The sequence below is a fragment of the Staurois parvus genome, unplaced genomic scaffold, assembly GCF_062004578.1.
Source record: "Staurois parvus isolate SC_StPar_1 unplaced genomic scaffold, SC_StPar_1.0 ptg000017l, whole genome shotgun sequence".
NCBI classification, from domain to species: domain Eukaryota; kingdom Metazoa; phylum Chordata; class Amphibia; order Anura; family Ranidae; genus Staurois; species Staurois parvus.
This window is the reverse complement of record NW_028317813.1, coordinates 7,174,601-7,193,963: the sequence shown is the minus strand read 5'-3', so window position 1 is coordinate 7,193,963 and position 19,363 is coordinate 7,174,601. Positions and strand designations below refer to the sequence as shown.

The 19,363-nt window shown below is 43.3% G+C and overlaps 1 protein-coding gene across 1 annotated transcript in view; it reads left to right on the top strand.

The window, feature by feature from the left end:
* The window catches only part of ADCY6 (adenylate cyclase 6), a 332,221-nt gene that overhangs the window by 209,642 nt on the left and 103,216 nt on the right, over positions 1-19,363 (top strand). The gene's annotated exons all lie outside the window — the stretch shown is intronic.

Below are 19,363 nucleotides of genomic sequence, written 5' to 3'. Positions count from 1 at the left end.
TTTGCACTCCTGTAATCCATAGAAGTACAGCCAAAAGACCGTTGGCTATACTTCTTTTTAAGCTGTCAATTTTTTTGCTTCAGACATTTTCTTCCAGTGTGAAATTTTGTCCCATGCTTTCTGTGCACCCTGGGCAGCTGCTAGAGCTGCCTAAACCTACTTACTATGTATGGTTGACTATATTAAATGGACAAAGCACAAGAGGAATTAGCCATTAATGTTAAAGCGGAGTTCCACTCACTGTGTAAAAAAATAAAAGTCAGCAGCTACAAAAACTCCCCAAAGGTGCCAATCCTTAATGGGCTTCGGGGGGGGGGACGACCAATCTTTAAAGCGGAACTTCCCATTTTGGGTGGAACTCCGCTTTAAACACTCCCATATGGTAAAAGATAACATCTGATTGGCGGCTGTGAGCAAGTTCTATTTTTTTTTTTTTTTTATTTTTTTTTAGTTTGTATACTCTTTACATTTCTCTCATTGTGGACAGAATTAACCATTTTGTTGTATGATCCATTTGATGAAAAGAAGAAAATATCATGAGTCCTGTTTCTTATTGTGTTTTCTTTTTTTTATAATTTGCAGCCTGATCTAGATGTGTCCTCAGATACTTTATAATCAATACTGAAGCTGTGCACATACTTTGTTTAAACCTTACCCTGGGTTATTTCATAAAGTCAAACAAGAAGACAATACAGTTGGTGTCATAAGCATAATTTGAACAATAATGAGTGTATGTTGCCAAAACACAATGGGGACAGTCATTCTGGAGGCTGAAGTAATCTTCATTAAAATGCAGCCTAAAAATATCCTAGTAGCCATCACTCAGAAGTGAGGTCCTTGGAAAGTAGACCTGTCATTTAAAATTCACAATTAATACTTCATTCTGAGTGTTAGTAATTTTTTGAGAGTAGGGCGTTAAGCAAGGGGTGATTGAGCATGCAAACTGTGAACAGGCACAATTAGAATGGTATCTTGCTTATTCTGGCATAGGGAAATTAGCAGAAAACTCTGTTTTGAATGGGGCTTAGGCCCTACACATAAGAACATTGCTTACAGCATGTTTTTACAAAGAAGCCAGCCTAAAACAACCTTGTTAAAGTCTAAGGCCCCTTTTCCACACGGGGCAGACTCCACAAGGAGTCTGCCTGCTCAGCGGGGGATCTGTGCACTGATTCCTGCTGAGCAGGCGGATGGCTGGTCTGTGACCGCTGCACATATACAGAGCGGGCACAGACACCGCCCGCTCTTCTCTATGGGTGGTCGGATGTACACAGACCATCTGCTCAGTTTTATACCCAACTGCCAACTGATTCACTAGATGGAAGGGGAAAGGATCCCCATCCATCTGTTTTTTTTTAGCAGATTGGATTATCTGTTTACACCCTTTGCCCCATAGAGGAGAATAGAGGGTCCGATCGGGTCCACCTAAAAAACTGACAGGTGGATCTGATTGGTCCGCCCTCGTAAAAGGGACCTAACACAAACATCAGCTCTGGAAGGTTAAACATTCTGTAGATCCAGATGAGTGTGCTGGCTGTCACTTCACGCTGGGTTCACACTAGCACGCAGGCAGCGGACTGGTTGCAGGTGCAGGAATTGCACCTTTTCCCGCATCCAAATCGTGCTGCTCTTGCCATTCATTCTGGTCGCGGCTGCAGCTACGGGAACCGCAGGGAGACCGCCTGGTCAGAAAGACCAGGCGGTTGCCCTGTGAATGAGTTTCTGAAAAGGTGCATGCACCTCCTTTGTGCATGACACGCAGCACAGCTGCCGTGCCCAAGCAACCTGGTGTGAACAAGGCTGCTACCAGACTTCATTACAGGTCCCATTCACACCTGTTTGTTTTGTAGCTTGAAGCTACAAAATGCTCAGCATTAAAAATGCAATTGTTTTAAATGGTGCCCACTCGCATCTGAGCGCTTGAGTGCTAGTTTGCTCTAAAAATTACAGGAGCTTCTTCTGACGCAGATTTTGGTGGTTTTGGCCCCAACCCAAGTGCATTTTTCACGTGTTCCCTTAATAATATGGGGCCAAAAAATGCAAGATCCTGACCACAAGAAGCTGCTGTAAAGCAAATCGTTTGTTAAAAAGGTTTTAAAACCATTTGAATACGCTACACTACAAGTGTTGGAGGAACTTTTTTTGGGCGACAAGCATCGGTTTACAACAATTGCAGTGTGATTTATCACGCATCAGAGTCGCATCGCGTTTTCAGTTTCTATTTTAAAAAATGCCACTCGAACACACAGTTCCGCAATTTGTCATTTTAGCAGGGTGTTTTGAAATTACTGGCAGAATCTCGGCGATTCTGCCCATGATTCAAAATGCCCTAGTGTGAACGGGGCCTTACCTCATCACCAAATGACAATAAAAGAAGAAAAGCCTAAAGAAAACTAATACAACCACAACATCTAAGAATTGATAAACTGCAGTAAAATAAATATTTTGGATTTAATACTGCTGTAAGAAGACTTGTAAAATAAATAAATATGGTTCTGTTGGTAATTTTGGCATTGTTTGCTGATATAAAGCTATGGTCGCTTTATCTTCCCAGTAGAGAAGTACATGGGCCCATAAATAGCCTCAGACTGAGTGAATGCCAGTATACTCAAGATGATAGTGCCCTGGTATGCTGCCTGTGTTTTATTCATTCTTATTGACTGAAATGGGCAGAAGTTGCGCTCATGACAAAGAAAAGAGCATTGCAGTGCTGGGAGAACTACTTCCACATATTAAAGAACACTTCTAACAATTACACCAGGGCAGGCTAGGACATGCATACTTAGCACTGAATCATAGGAAAGGCATTAAATAACACCAGTGGGAGTAGGAAAAAAAAACCCATGTAAGAAAGTAATTCATTCCAACAAGTGACAAAGAATGACATTTTTGTTAATAGAGTTTAAAATGAGGGCCAGCATTAAAGTATAAAGAAGACTTGTAATAAAAAGTTAAAGTGACCCTAAAGCTGCTTTTTTTTCTTAAATAACAGACCTGGCTATACTTACCTGCTCTATGCAGTGGTATTGCACAGAGCAGCCCTGATCCTCTTCTTTTCAGGTCCCCCCCCAGCACTCATGGATCCTTCCCCATAGAAGTGCCCCCAGGGAAAGCCAATGGGCCCCCGCTGCTCTCTCAGCTAATGATGAGGAAGATGATTCCCCAGACAGCAGAGGCTGTCGAGAAAGTTGCTGGATTGGAGGGGGCCCAGGTAAGGGTTATTGGGGTGGGCACTGCACACAGAAGGTTTTTTACCTTCATGCATAGAATACATGAATGTAAAAAACCTTGAGCTTTTAGAACCACTTTAAAATCCCTCTTTTGAAATACAAACTACCAGGTGCATTGTGGATGTTTGACATTATTAGAAACAAGTCTATAGTTTACCAGTGACATAAGACAATGAGCAGAAAGCAAAGCCATTTTATATGATGACTGGCATCCACAGGTATATACTGTATAATTTTAATTTTACATAAAGGCAAAGTTTGTATAACATTAGCACTCATTAATAAGATTATGTACATTTAGCAGCTTTTTCACATTCATATCTACATTTTTTAAACGACTATAGTTCCACTTTAAGTGTCCAATGTACACTTTTACATTTTTTCAAGATCCATTCTAAAGTGAACTTAATGGAAAGGCATCAAAATGTACATCAACATGCATAATGATGTACACTTTAATGCACATTCGTATGCATGAACATGTTGCAAGACACGGAGGTTATTTACTAAAACTGCATGGTGCAAAATCTGGTGCAGCTCTGCAGAGAAACCAATCAGCTTCTGGGTTTTATTGCCAAAGCCCGCTTGAAGTTAGAATCTGGTGCAGCTGTGCATGGTAGCCAATCAGCTTCTGAGTGCACCAATATTATTAAATCTTCCCCATTGATGTGTATTTCCATTAAATTTAATGGAACCAAAAACACATCTTGCAAAAACAGACAAGTTTGAGTGGGCCCTGAAACACATAGAATCTAGGCACTGAATGAGGGAAAACCTCTACAATAGTGTTGATGTTGGAGCAGTCAATTTTAAAAGACCAGTAACACAAAAATGTCTTCTGATAACTATATGATGTTAATACAGGTCATGATATTACTTTTTCATTTCATGTGCTTTTACATTTTCTCCACATTACATACAGAATAAGCTGCACAGAAAAATGGCCGTGAAAGGGTAATGGGGCAAGCTAAAATAGTGGTGGAACGAAAATGTAATAACCAATCCAGGTGTATCTTGGTCTGTCTTCAGTAAACTAAACTGAACTAGTCACGCTGTTTTGACTCAACCGGAAATCATCATTCCCAATCTACTGGAAGAATGAATAAATACACAATTCTCTCTAATTATAAAATAAATGTCAATAAGTCAGAAGCAACAACCAATAATAATGACAACTGCTGGCTAGCCACCATGAAAGCTAACTTCCATTTCAAATAGGCACTGCGTAATAAAACGCCAGATATCCAAATCACTCCTTCCCTCAGTGACATTAAGTACAATTTCCCTCCACTTCTCACTACTATAAGACCAGACCTGAAACACTGGACTCGAGACATGTACAACTAGTTCAGGAGAAATAGCGTTTTTAAAAATGGACAGCTTTCCTTGTGTTTTATATTTACTGCACACACGGATTTGTATTCCTATCTCATGCTTGCCCTCCGTAAGGTACAAGATAATACATTTGCTATGGGCCTGCAAATCCAGATGAATTGCTTAAAAACTCCTGCTCCTTCCAAAAGACAGAGGCGGCTTAGGCGTTTCCTGACCCTATTAAATATTATCAAGCTGTCAATCTCTCGAGGATATTTGAATGGTGTAAGCATACGTCTTTTAAAAGCTACATATATGTGAAACAGATATGTCAGAAATACCCCTTGCAAATGTGCCCTGCATACCAGTACCTATACCCCTACCCCTACCTATTAAGTGCCCATCCACTCATAGGCACCACCCTCTAGTTTGTTTCCAAAACTCAGTGTACACTGTATTGCCAAAAGTATTGGGACACCCCTCCAAATCATTGGATTCAGGTGTTTCAATCACCTCCATAGCCACAGGTGTATAAAATCAAGCACCTAGGCATGCAGACTGCTTCTACAAACATTTGTGAAAGAATGGGTCACTCCCAGGAGCTCATTGAATTCAAGCGTGGTACGGTGATAGGTTGCCACCTGTTCAATAAGTCCATCCGTGAAGTTTCCTTGCTACTAAATATTCCACGGTCAACTGTTAGTGGTATTATAACAAAGTGGAAGCAACTTGGAACAACAGCAACTCAGCCATGAAGTGGTAAGCCACATAAAATGACAGAGCGGGGTCGGCGCATGCTGAAGCGCACAGTGCATAGAAGTCGCCAACTGTCTATAGAGTAAATAGCTAAAGTCTCTTAGAGCTTACAATCTAACAAGCAGGGGCCTCTGAATCCTCCTGTATTAATTTGTATTGTAATTGTACTAGCTGCCCTTATGTTGTAAAGCACTATGTAAACTGTTGGCGCTATATAATACCTGTATAATAATAATAAAAAAAGACCTCCAAACTTCGTGTGGCCTTCAGATTAGCACAACAACAGTGCAAAGAGAGCTTCATGGAATGGGTTTCCATGGCCGAGCAGCTGCATCCAAGCCTTACATCACCAAGTTTAATGCAAGGGTCAGATGCAGTGGTATAAAGTATGCTGCCACTGGACTCTAGAGCAGACATGTTCACTGGAGTGACGAATCACACTTCTCTGTCTGGCAATCCGATGGATGTGTCTGTGTTTGGTGGTTGCCAGAACGGTACTTGCCTGACTGCATTGCGCCAGGTGTAAAGTTTGGTGGAGGGGGGATTATGGTATGGGCTTGTTTTCCAGGGGGTAGGGCTTGGCCCCTTAGTTTCAGTGAAGGGAACTCTTAAGGTGTCAGCATACCAAGACATTTTGGACAATTGCATGCTCCCAACTTTGTGGGAATAGTTTGGGGATGGCCCCTTCCTGTTCCAACATGACTGGGCACCAGTGCACAAAGCAAGGTCCTTAAAGACATGGATAACAGAGTTTTGGGTGGAGGAACTTGACTGGCCTGCACAGAGTCCTGACCTCAACCCAACAGAACACCTTTGGGATGAATTAGAGCAGAGACTGTGAGCCAGGCCTTCTCGTCCGATATCAGTACCTGACCTCACAAATATGCTTCTGGAAGATTGGTCAAACATTTCCATAGACACACTACTTAACCTTGTGGACAGCCTTCCCAGAAGAGTTGAAGCTGTTATAGCTGCAAAGGTCGGGCCATCTCAATATTGAACCCTACAGACTAAGAATGGGATGTCATTAAAGTTCATGTTCCTGTAAAGACAGGCATCCCAATTATTTTGGCTATATAGTGTATTAATATGACACATTCCTGACTCTCTACAATAAGTCCAGTCATAGGTACTTTGGCCTTTTTATTTGAGATCCCAATTTAAGCTTATTGCTAGTGGCCAATCCAGTTCAGGTTTAAACTCTACTTCTCACCTGGTACCTTGAAGTCTATAGCAGAGGTCACATGACTAAGGGGGAACCCACAGGAAAAAAGGAAGCTGCATTGGATTCCTCCCAAATCCCATACCAGACCTTTCAAGGGGAAAAAGTGTGGAATCTCCCCAAAATCTATACCGGTACCTGATCTGAGCATGCAGCCTGACTGGCCAGGAATAAGGGAGGGGGGGGGACAAGTGTGCAACCCAATCCACCTCCCCCTTTCCTCCTGAACCATTCCAGGCAACATTCCATTAACATGGGGAAAGTACCTTGTCAGGGGGGCACTTTGTCCCCATGTTGATAAGGGCTTATTTTCCACAACCCTGGCCCTGTGGTTGTGGGTGTCTGCAGGCTGGGGGCTTATTGGAATCTGGAACCCCCTTTAAAAATAAGAAGGCCCATAAATAGCGCCTTCCAATGTGAATGAGTAAATGGTGCATAATACACTCTTTGACAAGTCCTTCTACAATGTAAATTCACCATCCATCTGTCACATTTATCCAGTGATGCAAATCTTTATCAGTCATGACGAACAACACTTTATGAAAAAGACCCACTAACCATCAAAACAACATGTCTTGGCAAGAGAATGCTGACCATATTTGGTCAGTGATGTCACTCAGTGAGCGATGACGAGGATTTTCCATTGCTTAACGATGTGATTGATGGTGAATTACATTGTAGGACCTTTTTTTTTTTTTTATAAAGGACTTTGCAGAAAGTGTATGTGTTTATTCAACCATTAATATGTAACATAGAAAAAAGACCCTTATTTTTAAAGATTCCAATACGCCTCCAGCCCACATACAGTACCCCTTTCGCCCAGGATTGTTGGGAAGAGGCCTTTGTCCCCATCAACAGAGAGGTAAGGTGCTTTGCCAGGGAAAATTGGATTGACAACAAAAATTCTGGCTGTATCTTTGGTGTGATTTCCATCAAAATCCATCTTCCATATTCTAAATGATAATGCATGTAAAATAAATGTATAACCCACCATACTGAAATTGCACCATGTAAATAAAGGCTGAAGGCACAAGTATGAAAAATTCCTCAGATATGGCAGTCTGTACAAAGGTATAAGGTGCAGATCTGTATTAGCTTATAAGATGAAACTGTTGTAACTGAATCCCCCAAGTGTTCTAACAAGAAAAGTTCCAGCACTTCTGGGTGGTGTCAGATCCCTCCTCCTGTCCTTACAGGCCCTTCATTGTGAGCAGATGCCTCATTGGACAATAGGAGTCTACAGGAGGTAGGAAGGGGCAGATAGGCTTTGGATGCAGCTTCTGCTGTCAGAACAGGACAGTATTGAGCTGTGACATGAAGGTTTAAGAGGGTGCTGCAGGTATGTATGGGTAACTCTAGGTACAATACTTGCTGAGTTGTTTAAAGACTATGGCGGTAACCATCTACACTGTACAGCAGTGGTCTCCAAACTGCCACCAGAGGGCTGGATGTGGCACTTTGCACTATTCCTCTCATTGATACCAATGATTGGGTGCTACTCCTTCCAGTAATACCAATGATGGGGTACTATTCCTCCTCCTACTGACCATGGGCGCTATGTAACTGACCACCAACCCTAAGGCAATGTTTATTCTCACTTATGCTGTGCTTGGAACTTTTTCTACACCCACTGGCCTATAACTGGCTCCCCAAAAGTCTGAAGGACAATAAACTGGCCCTTTATAAAGTTTGGAGACCCCAGCTGTACGGTAACCCCCAAATACATTGTTTTACAGTTAACATACCCAATAAACCTTATTTAGAAAGTAATTTTAGAGAACTGTGTGACATTATAAATGTTCATGTAAACCTCCCAATGCAAATAACATATTTACATGTATGGCAGTCTGCTGTGCTCTTTTATTGTATGATGACTGATGTTTGAAATAGGAATTGGCATTATTCTTCTATACATTTACTATAAAGGAAATCAGCTGTATGTTGGAAAATATCAGTCCACATGAACTCACCTTCATTTTAAATATATCACTTTTGTTTTGTACCATATGTGGAACACTTTAAGGGGCAAGTGCTGCCAACAGTTTTATGTATTATTATCGTAATAATCTGCACACCAGACATGAGTGGAAGTGAAATAAAAGCTATAAATGGACTAGCTGCAAGCTATTGACTTCTGCACTTCCTCTGTGCTCTGCCATGTATATAACTCTTGCTTCCCTTTTATGTACAAGTGTCACATCTGGCAGATTTCTCATTGTTCTTAATATAACTGTGACCATTTGGCATTTGGATTGCTGAAACTATGTTGCGATCAAAGGAGGAAAAAAAAAATCACCATTTTTAAAATCAGTACCATATATATCTTTAAAGAAATAAAAAGCACAATATATTTTTCTACCTTTTAGTGTAGTCTAAAAAAAAGAAAAAGTGCCGGACCAGAATATGGAAAGATTTCTACAAGAAATGCAGTTTTTATATATTGAACCAAAATACATAAACTGACAACTTTGTCATCTACATATGTGCAAGCAGTTAAGTTTAGGAATGTTAAAGCGTATGTCAAGGCAAAAAAAAAAAAAAATGTCATACATCTCTAAATACACGCATGTTTTCCCCTTGTTTTATCTCTTTAAACACACTGCAAGTACTGCAATAACTATAATGATCTTCCTTGTCATGACTACATGGTGTATTTTTTGTTCTGAATTACTGAACATGTGTTGTCAGCCCTGTCTATTTAATTTCTGATGGATTACAAGGTACAAACCTTTCCTCTTCCTCATCTCCATAGTTCCTCCCCATGCCAAGGCAGAGAGTACATTGAAGCTATCAGATCACAAGATTTTCAGCAAAATCAAAAGATTTTTTTTTTAATTTATAAAACAGATATTAAAATAACCCTTTCAATGGTACGTTTATTAGACCAAAAAGGAGCAAAGAAGAGAGGTTCATAGTTAAGGATTACGGACACTTTAATTGGGAATTAAAAAGGTTCTAAAGACTCTCGTCCTGGACTCATGGGAGGACTGCTCCTCACTGGTGCCTTAACGAATCTATCTTGGGCAATGCTTTATACTGTCAGGATATCTCTACACATTTTCAACTGTTTTTTGAAATCAATAAGGCAGAAGATACGACTCCGGCTATTAATTGTGCGGCCCATAAGACCTTGGTCAGGGGGTTTCTTATTCACCTTTTGTACCCATCTGTGTCACCCAGCTGTTTTTCGACACTGCGGACACGAGGGTACTAGAGGGTATGGTGGAAATGTCCTGTGGTAAATAGATTTTGGATCCGTTTATTTAACTTTATTTCCTCAGTAACGGGAATTAATATATGCAGATCCCCTGAAATAGCCTTATTTCATCTATTGCCCACCGATATTTCTAAGAATTCAGTTAAATTAATTATATTCTGCTGGCGGCAAGAATTACTATAGCTAAACGTTGGAAACAGTCAACAATTCTGCTAGACTTGGTCAAACAGAAACTCAATTGGATTATGATTAATGATAAAGTTACTTGTATAATTGACAATAATACCTCTAAATTTGAGAACACCTGGGAACCATGGATTGGGTATCTCTCTGTTATTTAATGGACTTTTGGCTGGCCCTCTCTCTCTTTTTCTTTTTCTCTCTCTTTTTCTTTCTTTCTCTCTCTCTCTTTTATTTCTCTCTCTTTCTTTCTCTCTTTATTTCTTTCTCTCCTTTTCTTTCTTTCTCTCTTTTTCTCTCTCTCTCTCTCTCTCTCTCTCTCTCTCTCTCTCTCTCTCTCTCTCTCTCTCTCTCTCTCTCCTCATCTCTTCCTGTCCCTCTGACTTCCTGCCACCAGGACAGGAATCCATGGAAAGGTCTGTTATGAGGACACAGATAGCAATAAAAACATGAAGCAAATTGGTAATGGTTTTGACATTTAAAGTCTATCTGTGGTCAAAATGTAAAATGCTATATTCATTTCCATTGTACTTAAATTATTTCTTATCTACTCCTATTAGGCTCCATGCACACTGGGTGTTTTGATCACGCTGGTAACGCTAGCTGTGTAAGGTTTTTCAGCGGCTTTTTGCATTATTGTTTTGCTGCGTTTTCCCATGCTTTTCTGCGCTGTGGTTTTTATTGTTTTTTTTTTACCAAAGAAAAAATTTGGGGGGGGGGGTCAAAAAAAGTCCAAAAACGCTGTTTTGCGGCGTTTTACCGCATTTTGACACGTATTTCAGCATTAGGGCGTTTTTACAGCTAAAAAACTCTAGAAACCCACTAGTCCTGGGTTTTTTTTTCCATCCAAAAAACGTCCCTGCCAAAAAACGTTCATTACAGTCTATATGTGCATGGACACATAGGATAACATGCTGGGGAGTTTACTAGCTGTAGAAAAAAATTTCAAAAGCCAAAAACAGCAGCTGTAAAAACATTCAGTGTGCATGAGGACTTAATCTGAAGGATGTTGATGTTCGTTAACTTGCTATGTCAAGTTCCCCACTTTGTGAAGATCCCCACACATTTACTTTCTTGAATTCTGTGTCATGTTTTATATGTGTCCTGTGAGTACACTCTGCTGTGTCGCACATTTCACAGAGCCTGCCTTCTGAACTACAGAGGTGCTGAGAGTAGAAGTTTCAGGAAGCAAAGCCAGTACAGGAATCACTGATTGCAGGTACCATGGTATATTTAGTCCTTAGAAATTGAAAGTAAACAGCAGAGGAAAGAGGAGAAGTTGCAAAGCATGCAGGGAATCCAGGAAGTTGTAGAAAGTGAGGGCCAGCAGACAGGCTGAACCTATAACATGAAATAATTCAAAATAAGCCTATAATGGATTGTCAAAAATAACTATTGTTTGTGTTGCTAGTACATTGCGGTTGCTATAAAATGAAAGCGTATGCGGTGACCACAGATCTCCTATATTTGGACTTGTTTTGTAATGTTGAAGAAGGTCTTCTGCTCATTGAAGCAGCTTTAGAACTTTCAGGAACATTATTAGCTATATGAGTAACTCAGTCACCAAGGAATGTGACAAAGCTGATGTTAATGTCCAAGAACATGACAGAAGATGTGGAAATTTGAGAAACCACCATGTTCTAATTACATACATCATTCATCATAGTGCCATGAAGTCCAGGACAGTTGTTAATTGTTTTTAAGTTAAATAAATACAATGTATCGATTGTTAAATCATCATGGACAGATATGTGTAAGGGGTAACTCCACCTTTAGCAGCAGGTTACACCTTTATTTAGGGTGTAACTCCACCTTTAGCAGCAGGTTACACCTTTATTTAGGGTGTAACTCCACCTTTAGCAGCAGGTTACACCTTTATTTAGGGTGTAACATGTTGCTAAGAGCGCCCCTGAGCAAACCCCTCCCCTCCCCCCTCTGTTGCACAGCCACATCATTTATTCACAGATCTGTGAATGAATAAACTGCAAGTCCCACCTGTTACCAAAGCAGACAAATCAATTGAGCATGAGTGTGATAATTGGCGCTTTTGTAGTCCATTTACTTTTCTGACCTTTCTCTAACTGAAAGACCATACAAAACTATGGGCGGAGAGCAGGAGCCTGACATTCCAACCACAATCCACTGATCCTGGTTGCAATGCTTTACAGGCTCCTGTGGGAAAAAAAAATTATTTTTTTCTGGAAACATCTGCATGAATTTCTTTCTAAGCCTCGTTCAACTGGATACCCACAATCTGTACATGTTTCCTGTACTACGTTCAATTCGCATTGCCCTTACAGTCTGTAGCAGCTGTCAGTGCACTGTTAATGACACCCCAAAAGCAGGTTGCAAATGCAGTGCATTTGTCCATTCCAGATCAAATGGTACAAAACGACCATTCAATCCAATTGCAGTGCATTTCTAAAATTGGTTCATGTAACTGCAACTGCATCTATCTCCTACCTCCGCTCTTAACCAGAAAAACGCATTGTCTCCTGCTGTTCTTCTCTGGGTAACTGCAACTGCATCTATCTCCTACCTCCGCTCTTAACCAGAAAAACGCATTGTCTCCTGTTAAATTTTGAACAAATGGTGTATTTATATTTGTGTGTATGTTGACCAGTCCTCACCTCTAGGTGCACTCAGGTTTACGACTGTAGCCTGGTTCCTAAGAAACATCCCCCACTATTCATGTGAGCCTTATCAGCTTCTAATTGGGGCAGAGTTGAATGCTCATTTGAACATCTCCCTATAAATTTAGATCAGCTCATGGGGGGAGATCACTGATGGGGGGCTAGTCTCTGATGGGGGTGCTGCTTCAGATTGAGTGCGGCTTTGAATGAGTGCGAAGCAGTTAAACACAGCACTTGAACTAAAGCAGGAGAACTTAAGCAGCAGGAAGACACAACATCAGCAAGAAACTCTACTGCACGCTGGACAGACTGCAAGCAATCACCCTGGGAAACCTCTCTTACATGCCTGAGTCACATTCCATGTACCTTTTATACAATACGTCCCCTCTTCTCCTTTCCATATTACTATCCTCTGTTCCCAAATCTCATTTCTTTACCTCTCTGCTCCACCCCAAAACTTTTAAATCTCCCCCTCATTGCTATCATCTCCCTAATACTGCTCTCATCACCTCCCCAAAATGCCTCTTCCACTCCTCCTTCTCATTTTCCTCTCCTCCATTCCCAAAATCCATTCACTATATCCCTCTGCCCCTCCCAAACAATTGTATATTGTGTCCTCACTGCTTCCTTCACCCCTCTACGGCACCCACCACCTCCTCCTATTACTCCACTCTTCCACTGACCCAAACACCTCCACTAGTAGTTTCTCACGCTCCTGCACATCCCGCTCCCATGCCACCTTTCTCACCCTTCTCCTCCTCATAACCGCGGGGGACATCTCCCCGAATCCTGGCCCTCCACCACCTCCCTCACAACACCCTCCCGCCTCCACGTCCTGCCGCAACCCCCGCAACTTAGTATCTGTCCCCCTGCTCCCTAAAATCTCCCCCCCCGTTTTCATGTGCACTCCTGAATGCCCGATCGGTGTGCAACAAGCTTACCGCCATCCACGACCTCTTTGTTTCCCGCTCCCTCAACCTCCTGGCGATTACGGAAACCTGGATCCAGCCCACTGACTCTACCTCCCCTGCTGCACTCTCCTACGGAGGTCTCACCTGGACCCACTCACCCAGGCCCAACGGTCGTAAAGGTGGTGGGGTTGGTCTGCTCCTGTCACCGCAGAGCACCTTCCGAGTCCTCCCAAACCCCCCCTCCCTATCCTTCTCCTCCTTCGAGGCCCACTGCGTCCGACAATTCTCCCCAACCCCCCTGAAGATTGCTGTGATATACCGGCCTCCTGGATCCATACCCCGCTTCCTGGATGACTTCTCCTCCTGGCTACCCTTCTTCCTCTCCTCTGAGCTACCCACCATCATCCTTGGGGATTTCAACATCCCTGTCAACCTCGACAACCCGGACACATCCCATCTCCTCCACTTAACCTCCTCCTTTGCACTTGCACAGTGCATACAATCCACCACCCACTCTGACGGTAATATCCTTGATCTTGTCTTCTCCAACCACTGCTCTCCCCACAACCTCACTAACACCCCCTTCCCTCTCTCTGACCACAACCTGATTACCTTCTCTATCTCCTCGTCCTCCAACGCCTACCCCTCCAAATGTCACACTACTACCAGCCGTAACCTCCGCAACCTTAACCCTGCCTCCCTCCACGCTGCAGCTGATCAACTCCACGACCGCATCCTCCCCCTGTCCTGCCCCGACTTGGCTATGACCGCCTATAACAACGCGCTCTCAACAGCCCTTGACTCACTAGCGCCTTTAACCACATGCAACATCAGATCCCGACCGCTCCAGCCCTGGCAGACTGATTACACCAAAACCCTCAAACGACACAGTCGTGCCCTGGAGCGACTATGGCGCAATACCAAATCCCAACAAGCCTTCACCCGCTACAAATCTGCCTTCCACACCTACACCTCCTCCCTCCATGCAGCCAAACAAGCCTACTTCCTGACCCTCATCAAGGCCCTCTCCTCCAATCCTCGCCGACTCTTCTCCACCTTCAACTCTCTACTCTCGCCACCCCCACCTCCACCCAGCACCTCACTCACTGCCCTTGAGATTGCCAATCACTTCAAAAACAAGATTGACACAATTCGCAAGGACATTGCCACAACTCACACGCCCTCTCAACCCGTCCCCTCTCACACAGCTACCCCCTCATCACCCCTCTCCCATGGCCCCACCACTGCTCTGACCTCCTCTTCCACCCTACCCTACATTCCTCATACTGAAGCTCCCCCAACACTCCGCACCTTTGACCTTACTACCATCGAGGAAGTCTCCAAGATGCTCTCTGATGCCCGCCTCACCACCTGCCCCCTCGGCCCTATCCCCTCACAACTCCTACGACCTCCATCCCCCTCCATCCTACGCTCCCTCACCCACATCTTCAATCTCTCCCTCTCCTCCGGCACTTTCCCCTCCCCTCTGAAACATGCACACATCACCCCCATACTTAAAAAGCCCTCCCTGGACCCCAATGACCCGAACAACCTCAGACCCATCTCCCTGTTCCCATTTACATCTAAACTCCTCCAGCACCTAGTCTACACCCGTCTATGCTCTCACCTCAACGACAACAACCTCCTCGATCCCCTGCAGTCCGGCTTCCGTCCCCTACACTCCACCGAAACTGCCTTACTCAAACTCTCCAACGACCTGCTAACCGCCAAAGCTAATGGCCACTATTCAGTGCTCCTACTCCTTGACCTCTCTGCGGCCTTCGACACAGTCGACCACCCCCTCCTCCTCAAAAAACTACACTCCCTCGGCCTCAGAGATTCTGCTCTTTCCTGGCTCTCATCCTACCTGTCACAACGCTCTTTCAGCGTTCCCTATAATGCTACCACCTCCCTCTCACTCCCCCTCTCTGTTGGGGTCCCTCAAGGCTCTGTCCTCGGGCCCCTTCTCTTCTCCATCTACACCTCCTCCCTTGGCCAACTCATACACTCTCACGGCTTCAACTACCACCTCTATGCCGACGACACACAAATCTATCTCTCAATCCCCCACCTCACCCCCTCGATCTCCGCCCGAATCACACACCTGCTGAGCGACATATCAGACTGGATGTCGCTCCACTTCCTTAAACTGAACCTCTCTAAAACCGAGTTTCTTGTCTTCCCCCCAGCCCGGACACCACCCCCCATTGACTTCTCTATCACATCCAACAACGCTACCATCAAACCTGCCCCGCAGGCCAGAGTACTTGGTGTCATTCTGGACTCCAACCTATCCTTCCAGACCCAAGTCCAATCTTTAACAAACTCGTGCAGACTCCACCTCCGCAACATCGCCAAAATCCGCACGTTCCTAACTCCAGAAACCACTAAACAGCTCATCCACTCCCTCATCATATCACGACTCGACTACTGCAACTCCCTCCTCACCGGCCTGCCTCGCCGCTGGCTATCCCCGCTTCAGTCGATCCTGAATACGGCTGCCAGACTCATTCACCTTTCCAACCGCTCCATCTCCGCCACCCCCCTCTGCCAATCCCTCCACTGGCTTCCGATTGCGCAACGGATCAAATTCAAAATCCTAACGCTGATATACAAAGCCGTCCACCATACTGCCCCGAACTACATCACTGACCTAATATCCAAGTACCGCCCAGCATGCACACTCCGCTCCTCACAAGACCTCCTTCTCTCTAGTTCCCTGGTCTCCTCCTCCCATGCCCGCCTCCAGGACTTCTCCAGGGTGTCACTCATCCTCTGGAACTCCCTGCCCCAACCCATCAGATTATCACCTACTCTCCTCTGTTTTTAGGCGCACCCTGAAAACCCATCTCTTCAGGGAAGCCTACCCCACCCCCTGCTAATTCCCGACCTCCTCCACTCTTCCTACCACTCCATCCCCCACAGCTATTTCCTCCTGTACCACTATCCCCTCCCTCCTAGATTGTAAGATCAAAAGAGCAGGGCCCTCAATCCCCTCATGTTTTGCATTGTATTGGTATTGTTCTGTCACATGTTCTTTCCCCCTCTGTAATGTACAGCGCTGAGCGAATTATTGGCGCTTTATAAATACTGTATAATAATAATAATAATGTACTACTTTGATGCAAAGCGGTGCAATTTGAGCCCATACAAAATGAACGGGCTCAAATCGCAACACACTGGATTGCATGTGAATTTCACAGAAATATGGGGCGCTTCCTGTGCGATTCATAGTGTAAACCTAGGCTTAAAGATAAACTTGGCCTTAAAAAAAAAGAAAGAAGAAATATGAAGGAATCTTCAAACAGAAGTATTTTTAACCAGCATGACATCTTGTGTTTTTCAAACCCAGCAACACACTGACAAAAAAACTTGCATATTCAAATGACCCAACACTCAAGCACCAACAAGTACCCCGGAAGATGCAGTCCAATGTAGTGAGGATTGAAAAGGCCTGTACAATGTGGCCATGCTTTGCAAACAGATTGCTGAGCATACTGTAGAAAGCTGAACTCATCAGGCTTCCTACACCTTAAAACAACAATTTATCCATAAGGTTATGCGTGTTTTTCATGTATTTAGGTATGTAATTTACCTGTAAAAGCTTACTTCTAGTAGACATCCAAAAGCCCTGAGACTGCTGCTTGGCACCACCATCTTGGATGTGCTCTCAGCAGCCCCAGCAGACTCACAGCTGTCACACAACTGACACTGTTTAACCGCTTCCCGCCCGACCGCAATGTACTGCAGCCGGGCAGCAGCTACAGGCCAAGCGAGGTACTCGTGTGTCACTCTGGCTGTACTAACACAAGGGGGCGCTGCGCAGCACTCCCCCATCGGGACTGCTGTGTCCGGCAGACACAGCCGGAAGAAGAGCCTGGTGAATGGGACATGGAGATCAGGTGATCGCTATGCGATCACATGATCACAATGTAAACAAAGCTGTTATGAATCAACCTCATTCATAACAGCTCTGCTTCTCTTCCAATTTACTTATTTCAGGTACTTATATAGCGCCATCAATTTATGCAGCGCTGTACATATATATTGTACATTCACATCAGTCCCTAACCCTCAAGGGAGCCAGCTGTCACATGATACATAGGGCCAATCACAACACCTTGTACCATGTGACCAGCTCCAGCCAATCACAGATCACTATCTTGAGCTGTCAAAAACCTAACTCATTGATGACAGTTAATTAATTATTTATCTTCATGACAGCAAGCTTTGCATTGCAGAAGAAATGATCTTTATTTCTCCTGCAAAGCAAAGTGTAAAAAAAAAAAAAATCCCTGATAACCCCCCCCCCCCCCCCCAGAGCAGTAAAATGTTACTATGGCAACATTGTACTATTCTGATAAAAGTATTTGAAAAAAAAATTTAAATATAAAAAAATAAAATAAAAAATACCATATTGAAAAGTTTAAAAAAAAAACATTTTTTAAGGTTTTTTTTTTTTATCTACTTGCCAACCACTTACCTGCACTTTGTGGGCAAGCAGCAGCTCTTGGCAAAGTGACGTAATCTTGTGTCACTTCCTGTTTAAAGGTGTGAGTGTGCCTTCGCCCCGCGGTATCCATTTTTTCAGCTGGCAGTTGGCTTTCATTTAAAAGCAATCCTAGTGGCCAATTAGCTGATGCATTGTTTTTACGAGCAGCGGGAAGGGACATGCCCCTCCTGCTGCCTTCCACAGTTTCTTGGCCTCTCCTGTCCCAGGGGGGAATCCAAGAATGCATCCGGCAGATCCGCTGACTGACTATAGAGCTGATTAGAGACCAGAATGACTCCAATCATCTCTATAATCTGAGACCAGAAGCTACGAGCATTTCATCACTTCAGTTTTGCATTATTTAAACAGCACCATTTGTAAATTGGGAAAGCATCTGATCACACCGATCTTAGTGAGATCAGATGATGTAAGGGCAGAGGAGATATCTAGAGTCTAATAGACCCCAGATTTCGCAAAAAAGAATACCTGTCAATGCCTATTGCAGTCAGAGGGGATATTTACATTCCCTGTGGTAACAATAAAAGTGATTTAAAAAAAAAAAAAAAAAGGAGAGTGTAAAAATAATTAAAAGAAGCACCCTTGCCCCCCGGCATGCTCAAGCGTTGACCCCGTCACAGTATGTAAACAGCGATTGCACCATGCATGTGAGGTAGCACCGTGAACGTCAGATCGAGGGCAGTAATTCTAGCACTAGATCTCCTGTCTAAATATAAATTGGTGACCTGTAGAGGCTTTTAAAGCATCGCCGATCGATAATAAAAATGTATTTATTTTGTTGCCATTGCACTGACATGCACAATTTTAAAGCATGTCATGCTTGATATCTATTTACTCAGCGTAGCATCATCTTTTATATTTTATCAATCAATTGGGCAATCTATTGTATTTTTGTGCATTACAATTCTAAAAAGTGTATTTTTCCCAAAAGATTTGCGTTTTAAAACTCTCTGCGACGTAAAAAATTTCAACACCCACGATTTTATTCTCTAGGGTCTCTGCTTTAAAATATATATATAATGTTTGGGGGTTCAAATAATTTTCTAGCAAAAAAAAAAACTGTTTTTTCATGTGAACGAAAAGCGTCAGAAAAAGGCTTGGTCTTCAAGAGTGGGTGATGTGTGGCTTAAGCTTCTAATGTTAGCCCTGAAATGCCAGGTTAGTAGAAGCAACCCCTCCAAATGACCCCTTTTTGGAAAGTAGACACTCCAAGGTTTTTGCGAAGAGGTATGTTGAGTGTTTTGCAGATCTCATTTGTTGCCACATGTTTTTGGAATACGAAGAAAGAAAACAAAAACGTTTTTTTTAAAACCCTGTGACAAAAATGATGTCTGTAAAATACTCACCATGCCTCTTATCAAATTCCTTGGGGGTGTCTACTTTCCAAAAA